The sequence below is a fragment of the Trachypithecus francoisi genome, unplaced genomic scaffold, assembly GCF_009764315.1.
Source record: "Trachypithecus francoisi isolate TF-2019V2 unplaced genomic scaffold, Tfra_2.0 Lachesis_group5, whole genome shotgun sequence".
NCBI classification, from domain to species: Eukaryota; Metazoa; Chordata; class Mammalia; order Primates; family Cercopithecidae; genus Trachypithecus; species Trachypithecus francoisi.
The window spans coordinates 1,114,562-1,126,856 of NW_022681470.1; the positions used below are offsets into that span (position 1 = coordinate 1,114,562).

General features: G+C 48.4%; 1 pseudogene across 1 annotated transcript; it reads right to left on the reverse strand.

The window, feature by feature from the left end:
- Positions 1-672: 672 nt before the first annotated feature.
- LOC117075232 lies at positions 673-1,211 on the reverse strand (annotated as a pseudogene). The gene has a single exon (XR_004433886.1). The product of XR_004433886.1 is annotated as a 40S ribosomal protein S18-like (transcript).
- Positions 1,212-12,295: the final 11,084 nt, after the last annotated feature.

Consider the following 12,295-nt stretch of genomic DNA (forward strand, 5'->3'; position numbering starts at 1 on the left):
GAAACTCCATCTCAAAAAAAAAAAAAAATTAGATTATTATATGGTGACATGCAGGGTTCTAACAGTCCATTTTTAATTAATCCCTCCATTACTGGTTGGAGATCTTTTCTCCCTTCAATAGCAATGGGATATTGTTTTCTGCAAACTACTTTTCCTGGTTGTTTTAGTTCAATCTGTAAGGGCGTGATTTTTAACCCTCCCCTGTTGCCTTTCCCAACCCACAAAAAAGGACTAATTGTTCTTCCCTCCTCCTCTGTTAGGAGGCCCATCATTACTTTTATTTGTCCTTCCTCTATTCCTAATCCTAAACTCAATCTCACAATCAGGTCTCTACCCAGGAGGTTAGTTCCTGCTTCAGGAACATATAAGAGTGACCCCTCAATTTGTTCTGGTTCCAGTCTAATTAACATTTTCTTGAATATCAGAACCTGTAATCCCTCCCCTTTTACCCCAATACTGTCAATTTTTCCTTAGAGAGTTCTGAACCCTTTGGTTGGCGGATTAGGGAGGAGTGAGCCGCCCCAGTATCAACCAAAAATGTCACTTCTCCTCCCTCAGGTCCCACCTTCCAATTTATCAAGGGTTCTTGGTAGGACCTACTCAGATGGAAGCCCTGACCCCCATCGTATTCATCAGCAGTCATGAGGGGGATCATCTCTTCTACTTTTTTTCTTTTTTTTTTTGGTATATAAACTATTTATTAACAGACAAGGCCTACAGACTTATTTCTTCTTGGACACACCCACGGTGCGGCCACGGCAGCTAGTGGTCTTGGTGCGCTGGCCTCGGACACGAAGGCCCCAGAAGTGGCGCAGCCCTCTATGGGCCCGAATCTTCTTCAGTCGCTCCAGGTCTTCACGGAGCTTGTTGTCCAGACCATTGGCTGGGACCTGGCTGTATTTTCCATCCTTGACATCCTTCTGTCTGTTCAAGAACCATCTGGGATCTTGTACTGGCGTGGATTCTCCATAATGGTGATCACACGTTCCACCTCCTCCTCAGTGAGTTCTCCCGCCCTCTTGGTGAGGTCAATGTCTGCTTTCCTCAACACCACATGAGCATATCTTCGGCCCACACCCTTAATGGCAGTGATGGCAAAGGCTATTTTCCGCCGCCCATCGATGTTGGTGTTGAGTACTCGCAAAATATGCTGGAACTTTTCAGGGATCACTAGAGACATGGCAGCAGCACAAGCGGCCTGTGGAAGAGCTCTTTTTTTCATTTAGGACATTCTCTCTTAAGATGCCCTGGCTTTCCACACTTGTAACATCTAACCACTCATAGTCTTAGGAGCTTTCCCCTGCATTTCCCTTCTTTCTCTGTGTCAAAATCTATCATTCCCTTGTCTCCTTTGAGAGGGATCTTGAACTAATCTTTTTTTTTTTTTTTTTTTTTGTCTACCTTTTCCACAGTGAAATCATGACGTTTCCTTTCTGTTTCTGCTTCTCTTCCTTTCTTTTTACAATGACCTTCTGAGCTTCACTCAGTAATTTCTCAATCGGTTACTCATTCCATCCATCAATCTTTTGTAATTTTTTATTTTTTATTTTATAATGTCAGGCCAGCTCTTAGTAACAAAGTTAATCTGCAAAAGGCCTTGCCCTACTGGGTCCTCCGGATCTAGCCTGGAGTATTTTCTTATCTCTGAGCCTCTGCAGGAATGTGGAGGGAGTTTCCTCTTTTTCTTGTTGAATCTCAAATGCCTTTGAGACATTTTGTGTCCTAGGAGTGGACTCTTTGATCCCTTGCATTACTAGTTCCCTGAGGTCCTGCATTTGGGCCCAGTCCCTGGGATCATTATTATCTCATTTGGGATCAACGTTTGGAAAGTTTTGTTTCGCTCGCAGGGATCCCAGCCCAGGCGGGTGTTGCCTCTCCCTGATGGTCATGGCTGCTCTCCTAATCATTCCCTTCTTCTGCTGTGAACGGGATATTCATGATAGACATCATTTCAGCCCAGGTGTAAAAGCTGGGTCCTAGGAATGGGTTCAGCTGGTCTGCTAAACCGAGGGACTTTTCTAGGAGTGGCTTCATTTCCTTCTTGAAATTCCTAACTTCAGTACTTGCAAGAGGAGCATTTACAAAGCCAGTCTCTCCTGTCCCACGGGAACTTCCCTAAGAGGGAACATGCTAGATGCCTGCTGTGCTGAAGGGATAGGGAAGTTCTCAATATCCCTCTTACACTCTTCTAATTCTTTTCTTAAATTTGGATAAGGATTTAAAGGAGCAGTTGGCTTGGCTCCCCCATGGTCTCTGGATCTTTCTTCCTCTAACCCTCCTGCTGCCCCTTGATCTTCCTGTCCCCTTTTTTGTGAGCCGTATGGAGGGGCAAGCATGATAGGGGGTCCCAGGAGTTTTCACTGGGTGAGGGCTCTTCACCAGGCTCCTTTTCTTCTTGAGGGGAATCATGGGGGCTAATTCCTTGATCCAGAAGAGAGTAACTTGTCTCTTCTTGTGAGGATGGGGTTTTATTATTCACATAGAGAATTAAAGTTTGGCACACCCAATCTTCATCTGAGCCAAACTTAGGCCAAAAGATCAAAGGCTTAGGAATGGGGTCTTCGGGCCAGATACAACAGCAATACTTTATCATCTTTTGCTTTTCCTTGTCCCTGGTTCGAGGGTTGTCCCACCAAACCTGCAGCAGTCTCCCCAAAGGACTATCCGGGGGGAGGTAATGTCAGAAGGAGTCTCTTTGGCTCCCTCTTTCCTTTGGCTCCTAGGCCTAGAATTCCTGTCTCCCATTTTCTGCCAGTCTCTGTGTCTGAGTTTTTTTCCTGTGTACTCAACCCCCCTTACTGGAGGTTTCTTGCACACCCCGAGACCTCCAAAAATGCCCCACCACCAAGGCAGTACTTATAGTCCGATTTTCCTACCCTGGCTGGTGCATGAGTCTGCCTGGTTCCCGCGGTGCCTGCTTTTCTCCCTGTGTTGCTTCTGCTGCCTCCTGAAGAACAGTTTCCGGTTTGTCTATGGCTTCTGTAGGGAGCCAGGATGCCCAGACAAAGCGGGCCACATAAATCTGGTGGGACATATCTCCCCTCTCGGCCAAAGTCCCACTTCCCACAGGCACAGGGATCCCAGATGGGCCCCCAGGTTTGTGAGAGACACAGTCACCCGTCCAAACCCAAAGAATGGACTTAGAGGCCCGAAGAATAGCCAAAGGGAGACTTTTAATAACGGTCTTGCAAGAGCGGGTGTCTGGTGGGCAGACAACCAGGCAGTCACAACAGGTAATTTATCTCCCAGCGCACAAGTCCCTCCCCCAGTTCCTCGTTGGTCAGGTACTGTGGGGTTGCAATCTTCCCGGATGTCACCTAAGTTTCATTATCCCCCTTGTAAGGTTATACCCCAGTCTCCTTCCCTGCTTAAGTTTCTTTTTTCTTTTTTTTTTAGACACAGTCTCACTCTGTCACCCAGGCTGGAATGTAATGACACAATCTTGGCTCACTGCAACTTCTGCCTCCCGGGTTCAAGCAATTCTCCTCCCTCAGCCTCCTGAGTAGCTGGGATTACAGGTATCTGCCACCACACCTGGCTAATTTTTGTATTTTTAGTAGAGATGAGGTTTCACCATGTTGGCCAGGCTGATCTTGAACTCCTGACTTCAGGTGATCCACCTGCCTCGGCCTCCCAAGGTGCTGGGATTACAGGCATGAACCACTGCACCCGGCTTCCACTTAAGTTTCGATTTCCCAATAACAAAACTTTCTTCCCTTTTATGGACTGACCCCTCCTCTACATTCTGTTTGCTTATGGTGACCTTCTGGGTGCATGAGCCATGTGGTTTGTTATATTTACAGACTGGCTGCCAGTACTTAGATTTATCATGCCTTGAAAATGGACCAGAGAAAATGCTTTCTCACACATTTGAAGCAGGGTATTCCCTTGACCCTTTTGTGGGCAGAAACTGGGGTGCACGGGTGCTAGAACCAGCCAGCTGCTTTGGCACCAGCAGGGGCAAACTCCAGTCACTCACTGCTCCACCCCTTGGAGAGGGAGCACCAGTGAGTGGGTGCAGAAGCCTGAGTGAGCGCTTTTAGGCGCTGGCAAAAGCGAACTCCATGCTGGCCCCACAGCAGCATTCAGGGGAGAGTGCCCTGAAGCCCCAGAAGAAGTGTCACAGTGCTCTTTTAGCTCTGCCATCCATGGCCAGCCTAAGCGTTGACAGCTCATTGGAGGCTCAGTGTGACAGCCTTTTGCACTCACACTCGTGGCACCTGAGTTCTTGTCTGGTGTCCAGGAAGAATCAGGTCACATGAAAAAAAGATGGTAATGTGGGGGATTTTATTGCCGATGAAAGTGGCTCTTAGTGGCAAAGGGAGCTGAAAAGGGGATGGAGCAGGAACGTAATCTTCCCTTGAAGTCTGGCCATCCCCAGCTGGACTCCTCTCTAAAGCTATGTTGTCAAGCTGTCCCTCTGAAGTCAAGCCGCTTCTCAGTGATATCCGACCACAGTCTGCAACGTCCAGCTGCTTCCCCTCTCTCTGCCAGTTGAGCCTGGGTTTTTTATAGGCACAGGATGGGGGGTAGGGTGGGCCACAGGTGGTTTTGGAAAAGGCACCATTGGAACGGGAAAACAGGGATATAAGTTCTCACTTTGGGCCGCAGTATCAGGCTTTTCAGATTAAGGGGGGGGCCCTGGTTGGGGAACTGCCCTCCCAGAATTTCTCTGCCTTCTGTTCCTATGACAATCATGGCTCACTACAGCCTCAAACTCCCAGGCTCAGGTGATCCTCCCACCTCAGCCTCCCAATTAGCTGGGACAACGGGCAGACATCACCACACCTGGCTAATTTTTTTGTACCGATGGGTTTTCACCATGTTGCCCTGACTGTTCTTAAACTCCTGGGTTCAAGTGGTCCTCCTGCCTCAGCCTCCCAAAGTGCAGAGATTATAGGCATGAGCCACTGCACCCAGTCTGAGTTTCCTGATATTTTTTGGCTTTTATGGGTACCAGGAGTATTTTGTATTGTAAGAGAGCACTTTACCTTTGGGTGTGTTATGGCTGGTGACTCACTGGCAAGTGTAATTTTGGAGGTGGCTGACTGCAGTTGTAGCAAATGGTTATTACTATAGGGGACTACTCATTTCTTTGAACATTTAGATAAGAAATGTGAAGTTTGGAAACTTGGAGACTGTAGGGACACTTAATACTGAAAAAAAAAAAAGGTACACATGAGGGATGGGCTGATCACACAGTGGGCTGACTGGCACTGGGCCATCCACCAGCCCCAGGGGATACCTTTGCCGCAAGGTGCACTGTGGAAGCACTGTAGAAGTGTTGCTCAGCCTGGCCCATGACATTTCCCTCTTGGGCTTTTAACACACCTCTGAGACACCCAGGACTCCATGTAAAAGCAGGATCTTTGATTTCTGAGGATCTAGGTGTTCTGCCTTCCAGCTGTGCTTGCTTTTCAGAGATATAAGTATTAGGCCCTGAAAATTGCAAATGCTTTGTTGGTCCTGCACATTAATGGGCTCTGCACTGAGATCAGTGGTTCAGCTGGAAAATGAAAACCAAATTGGAAACTATCCACTTGGGCCGGGCACGGTGGCTCAAGCCTGTAATCCCAGCACTTTGGGAGGCCGAGACGGGCGGATCACGAGGTCAGGAGATCGAGACCATCCTGGCTAACATGGTGAAACCCCGTCTCTACTAAAAAAAAAAATACAAAAAACTAGCCGGGCGAGGTGGCGGGTGCCTGTAGTCCCAGCTACTCGGGAGGCTGAGGCAGGAGAATGGCGTAAACCCAGGAGGCGGAGCTTGCAGTGAGCTGAGATCCGGCCACTGCACTCCAGCCTGGGTGGCAGAGCGAGACTCCGTCTCAAAAAAAAAAAAAAAAAAAAAAAAAAAGAAACTATCCACTTGGAAACGGGAGTTCAGCTCTGTCTGAACTGGGGGAGGGATCCAATGATTAAGGGAACCCATTTCTAATGGGTACTAAATTGGAAACTACCTAAAATTTGTCTCCTTATATGCTCTTGTAAATTCCTATGATTCTGTGTTACCTTGGTATCCATTTTTAACCTCCCTTTACCTAACACACACAAATTTATTCTTTAAAATGTTTAAATTTGGCCAGGCGCAGTGGCTCGTGCCTGTAACCCCAGCACTATGGGAGGCCAAGGCAGGTGGATCACTTAAGGTCAGGAGTTCAAGACCAGTCTGACCAACATGGCGAAATCCCGTCTCTACTAGAAATACAAAAATTAGGCCGGGCGTGGTGGTTCACACCTGTAATCCCAGAACTTTGGGAGGCCGAGGCGGGCAGATCACAAGATCAGGAGATCGAGACCATCCTGGCTAACATAGTGAAACCCTGTCTCTACTGAAAATACAAAAAAAAAATTAGCTGGGTGTGGTGGCACACACCTGTAATCCCAGCTACTCGGGAGGCTGAGGCAGGAGAATCACTTGAACCCAGGAGGTTGCAGTGAGCCAGGTCGCGCCACTGCACTCCAGCCTGGGTGACAGTATGAGACTCTGCCTCAAAAAAAATAAAAATAAAAATAAAAAAATATATATATATATACACACACATACAAAAATTAGCCAGGTGTGGTGGCAGATGCCTATAATCCCAGATACTTGGGAGACTGAAGCAGAAGAATAGTTTGAACCTGGGAGGTAGAGGTTGCAGTGAGCTGAGATCACACCACTGCACTTCAGCCTGGGTGACAGAGTGAGAGTCTGTCTCACCAAAAAAAAAAAAAATGCTTAAATTCTCTCTCTATGCTCTGAGGTATAGATTTGCTGCCCTATATTCTCTACAACTCAGCTATGTGGGACAGATTAACTTGTTCCATTTACAGAGACACAGTTTTAATCCACTGTCCTTTCATTTATTTTTATTATTATTATTTTTCTTTTCTTTTTTTTTTTTTGAGACGGAGTCTCGCTCTGTCGCCCAGGCTGGAGTGCAGTGGCCGGATCTCAGCTCACTGCAAGCTCCGCCTCCCGGGTTCACGCCATTCTCCCGCCTCAGCCTCCGAGTAGCTGGGACTACAGGCGCCCGCCACCTCGCCCGGCTAGTTTTTTGTATTTTTAGTAGAGACGGGGTTTCACCGTGTTAGCCAGGATGGTCTCGATCTCCTGACCTCGTGATCCACCCGCCTCAGCCTCCCAAAGTGCTGGGATTACAGGCTTGAGCCACCGCGCCCGGCCTATTATTATTTTTCTTTAGAAACAGAGTCTCACTCTGTCACCCACACCGGAGTGCAGTGGTGCAGTCACACCTCACTGCAACCTCCAACTTCTGGGCTGAAGTGACCCCACCCACCTCAGCCTCCCAAGTAACTGGGAGAGCACGCACATACCGTCACACCCAGTTATTTCATGTTTTTAAAAATTTTTTGGTAGAGATGAGGTCTGGCCATTTTGCCCTAGGCTGGTCTCAAACTTCAGGCCTCAAGGGATCCTCCTGTCTTGGCCTCTCCATGAGCTGATGTATTAGTCATTTTCACACAGCAGATAAAGACATTCCTAAAACTGGGTAAATTATAAAGAAAAAGAGGCTTAATGGACTCACAGTTCCACATGTCTGAAGAGGCCTCATCACAATCATGGTGGAAGGCAAAAGACACATCTTACATGGCAGCAGGCAACAGAGAATGAGAGCCAAGCAAAAGGGGTTTCCCTTTACAAAACCATCAGATCTCATAAGGCTTATTCACTACCACGCAAACGGCATGGGGGAACCTCCCCCATGATTCAGTTCTCTCTCACCAGGTCCCTCCCATAACACGTGGGAAATTATGGGAGCTACAATTCAAGGTCAGATTTGGGTGGAGACACAGGCAAACCCTATCAGTTGGGATTACAGGTTTGAGCCACTACTCCTGGTCCCAAATGTCCTCTAAAATGAGTGAGTTTTTTCTGTCTCATGGCTAAAATTTTATTTTATTTTTGAGACAGGGTCTCGCTCTGTCACTCAGGCTGCAGTGCAGTGTGCAATCATGGCTCACTGCAGCCTCGACCTCCTGGGCTCAAGTGGTCCTCCTACCTCAGCCTCCCACGTAGCTGGGACTACAGGTGGGTGGCACCATGCCTGGCTAATTCTTAAATTTTTTTGGAGAGACATGGTCTCACTGTGTGGCCCAAGCTGGTCTAGAACTCCTGGGCTCAGTGATCCTCCAGCTTTAGCCTCCCAAAGTGCTGGGATTACAGGTGTGAGCCACCACACCCAGACTCTGCTAGATGTTTCAAAGTCATAAAACAGTTGTTTTGTGACACTTTGGATACTTGCTTGATTTGTCCATGAGCTTATGTCTCTGGTGTTGAGCCTTTAGATTCTGGAGTCTAGACAGGTGGCCATGGTGAGGCTTGGACTTAGTTTGGGGATCCAGCAGGAGGTAGATCTGATACAGCAAAGTGGTCCCAGGCCAGACCTCCAGAGAGGGTTCTTGGATCTCAGGCAAGAAGGAATTCAGGGCAAGTCCACAGTGCAAAGCCTTGTGTGTCCACAAAGCCTAAGCCCTGGCTGGTGTTAAACTCGCGGCCTCAAGTGATCCTCCCGCGTCAGCCTCCTAAAGTGCTCGATGACAGGCCTGAGTCACTGACATGCCTGACAACATTGAGATTGTAAAAATGTTCAGAACTTAAAAAAAAACCCAAAAAGCAAAAAACCTGAACTCATAAAATTGCTAACCTCACATCGAGCAGAACAAGAATTAACTACACTGGACTGAAATTAATTTTTAATAATTCTTTTTGTTTGAAACATTGCTGTTTGTATGTTTTGCTTTCCAGAGTCAAAAAAACTTTTTTTTTCTTTTAAGCTATTTGTAACAATTGGGTGAGTATAACCCCTAACTCCTTTTCTGTTAAAATGTACATCTGGATAACTTATTTATTTTTTTGAGATGGAGTTTCCCTCTTGTTGCCCAGGCTGGAGTGCAATGGCATGATCTTGGCTCACTGCAACTTCTGCCTCCCAGGTTCAAGCGATTCTTCCACCCCAGCCTCCCGAGTAGCTGGAATTACAGGTGCCCACCACCATACCCAGCTAATATTTTGTATTTTTAGTAGAGATGGGGTTTCACCATGTTGGTCAGGTTGGTCTTGAACTTCTGACCTCAAGTGATCCACCCTCCTCAGCCTCCCAAAGTGCTGGGATTACAGGCGTGAGCACACTCGGCCTCATCTAGATAACTTTCAAGTGCATATTTCAACGTATGTGTGGTTATTTAGGCTGATTTTCAAGTTGTATACTTGAATAGCTTTCTGAAGATAGGTTAAAGGCATGCTTACTTTCCAGGACTTTTGAGGAGGTAGATCTGTCAGAAGTGTTTGAACAAGAGCAACTCTATCTTGAATAGGAGCTGGGTAAAATGAGGCTGAGACCTACTGGGCTGCATTCCCAGATGGTTAAGACATTCTAAGTCATAGGATGAGACAGGAGGTAGGCACACAATACAGGTCATACAAACCATGCTGATAAAACAGGTGGCTGAAAGAAGGTGGCTAAATGCCACCAAAACCAAGACGGTGATGAGAGTGACCTCTGGTCTTCCTCACTGCTACACTCCCACCAGCGCCATGAGTTTACAAATGCCAGGACAACGTCAGGAAGTTACCCTATATGGCCTAAAAAGGGGAGGCATGAATAGTACACCCTTGTTTAGCATATCATCAAGAAATAACCATAAAAATGGGCAACCAGCAGCCTTCAGGGCTGCTGTTTATGGAGTAGCCATAAACATTCTTTTCTTTTACTTTCTTAATAAACTTGGCCAGGTGCAGTGGCTCAGGCCTGTAATCCCAGCACTTTGGGAGGCCGAGGCAGGGGGATCACGAGGTCAGGAGATGGAGACCATCCTGGCTAACATGGTGAAACCCCGTCTCTGCTAAAAAAAAAAAAAATACAAAAAAATTAGCCGGGCATGGTGGCGGGCGCCTGTAGTCCCAGCTACTAGGGAAGCTGAAGCAGGAGAATGGCACGAACCCGGGAGGCGGAGCTTGCAGTGAGCCGAGATTGCGCCACTGCACTCCAGCCTGGGCGACAGAGCAAGACTCTGTCTCAAAAAAAAAACAAATAAAACAAACAAACAAACAAACAAACAAACAAACTTGCTTTTGCTTTGCATTGTCGACTTGCCCTTGCCTGAGATCCAAGAACCCTCTCTGGGGTCTGGAGCGGGACCCCTTTCCTGTAACGTACCTACCTCCTGCTGGATCTCCCAACCAAAACTATTACTAAGAAGGATGTCTCCTTTCCTCAAAAAGGAGAGCCCGTAAAACTGTTGGAGGTAAGGGCTGTGCTAAAGCCAGCAGTGGCTTCTGATGGGCGGATGCTCCCCTCACGCTTCCTGCTGGCAGATGTGAAAAGCCCTCCTTCAGAAATAGTCTGTGGGTTATTTCCCAGATAAAAACAATACACTCGGCCGGGCGTGGTGGCTCACTCCTGTAATCCCAGCACTACGGGAGGCCGAGGCGCACGGATCAGGAGGTCAGGAGTTCGAGATCAACCTGGCCAATATGGCGAAACCCCGTAATCTACTAAAAATTGGCTGGGTGTGGTGGCAGGCACCTGTAGTCCCAGCTACTCGTGAGGCTGAGGCAGAAGAATCGCTTGAACCCAGGAGGTGGAGGTTGCAGGGAGCCGAGATCGTGCCACTGCACTTCAGCCTGGGTGACAGAGAGAGACTCCGTCTCAAAAAAAAAAAAAAAAAATTCTGACACAAACAAAGCACTGGGACAACTGAGGGGTGAATATACCAATTTCCCCTTAAAGGAGGTCCTCTAGGAAACTTACTTACTTTAAATTTTATACCAGCAACTTTCCGCCCTAGAAACAGGAAGACTGAGGTTCTGGTTATTCCCGATTTGAATGATCTGCGCGGTAATGTGGAGATAAACGTTCACTCCTAGGCCTCACGATTCATTTACGCCGGGAACTGGGTGAGACCCCAGCTGCACCCCTGCAAGGGAGCCAGGGCCGCGGGTCTTCCCGGGCCAAAGCTGCAGAGCGGTGATGGGGGCGCCGGCGCCCGCGGCGGCCCAGCCTGGCGGAGAGGAGCCTGCGCGACTCAACCCGCCTCCGCAGTTTCTGCGCGGGAGCGTGTAGGGCGTGGCGGATGAGCTCAGCGCCCCGGAGCCCGCCGGGCTCCAGGCCCACCTTGGAGACCCCCGCTCCAGCCAGCGGCCCCTCCTCTCCACTTCCCCGCAAGCACCAGTTGTAGGGCAGCCGCCTGCCCCGGAAAGCTGCCTGCACTTACTGGGGAGGTGGAGGCCCGGGAGGGGGAACCGTGCGAGGCCTGGGGGCCCCTGGAGAGGGCTGGGGAGGAGGCGTGCTGGAGAGCATGGACGTCTGACCCGAACATCGAGAAGGCTCTGGAATTCTAGACAGTCTTGCACCAGTCCCTGGTACAAAGAGACCCGAAACTGGGAGTGAGAACCAAGGACTGTGGCCCCGAAATTCTTCCAGCGCTCTGGGTCCTTCCTCTTTCCTGGCCTTGGTTTCAACTCAATTAGATAATACGATACCGGATAATTTCTGAGGACTTCTCAGAGTCCCCAGAATTCTCAGAATTTGCTGATGGGGCAGTTACATAGGAGCGAGGGAAAAAACTTTTAAAAGAAATTATCAAGTAGACTGATGATGGTGAGACAGATTTTTGAAAGCTACACGAAGGATGAAAGTAAATTCTAATTCAACACACAATAAATGAGCATGCAAAGTAACTTTTTGCTTTTGTCTTTTGAGACAGGGTCTTGCTCTGTTGTCCGGGCTGGAATAGAGTGGTGCGGTCTCGGCTCACTGCAACCTCTGCCTCCCGGGTTCAAGCGATTCTCATGCCCCAGCCTCCCAAGTAGCTGGGACCATAAGCCACACCACCACGCCAGGATAACAGTTTTTATTATATTTTTTTGTAGAGACGGGGTCTCCCTATATTGCCCAGGCTGGTCTGGAACTCATGAACTCAAGTGATCCTCCCACATAGGCCTCCCAAAATGCTGGGATTACAGGTGTGAGCCACCACGCCCGGTCCAAACATATGAATCTGGGGGGACATAACTGGAATGAATGTTCATGTCCCCCTAGATTCCTGTGTTGAGATCTTAACCCCCACTCTGATGGCATTAGGAAGCGGGGCTTTGGGAGGTGATTAGGTCATGAAGACGGAGCACTCATAAATGGAATTAGTGCCCTTAGAAAAGAGACCCCAGAGAGCTCTACCCACCCCCACCATAGAAAGACAGCCCTCTATGAACCAGGGAGGGGATCTCCATTTGATTATACCGGCACCTTGATTTGGGACGTCTAAGTCTCCAGAAATAAATGTTTGCTCA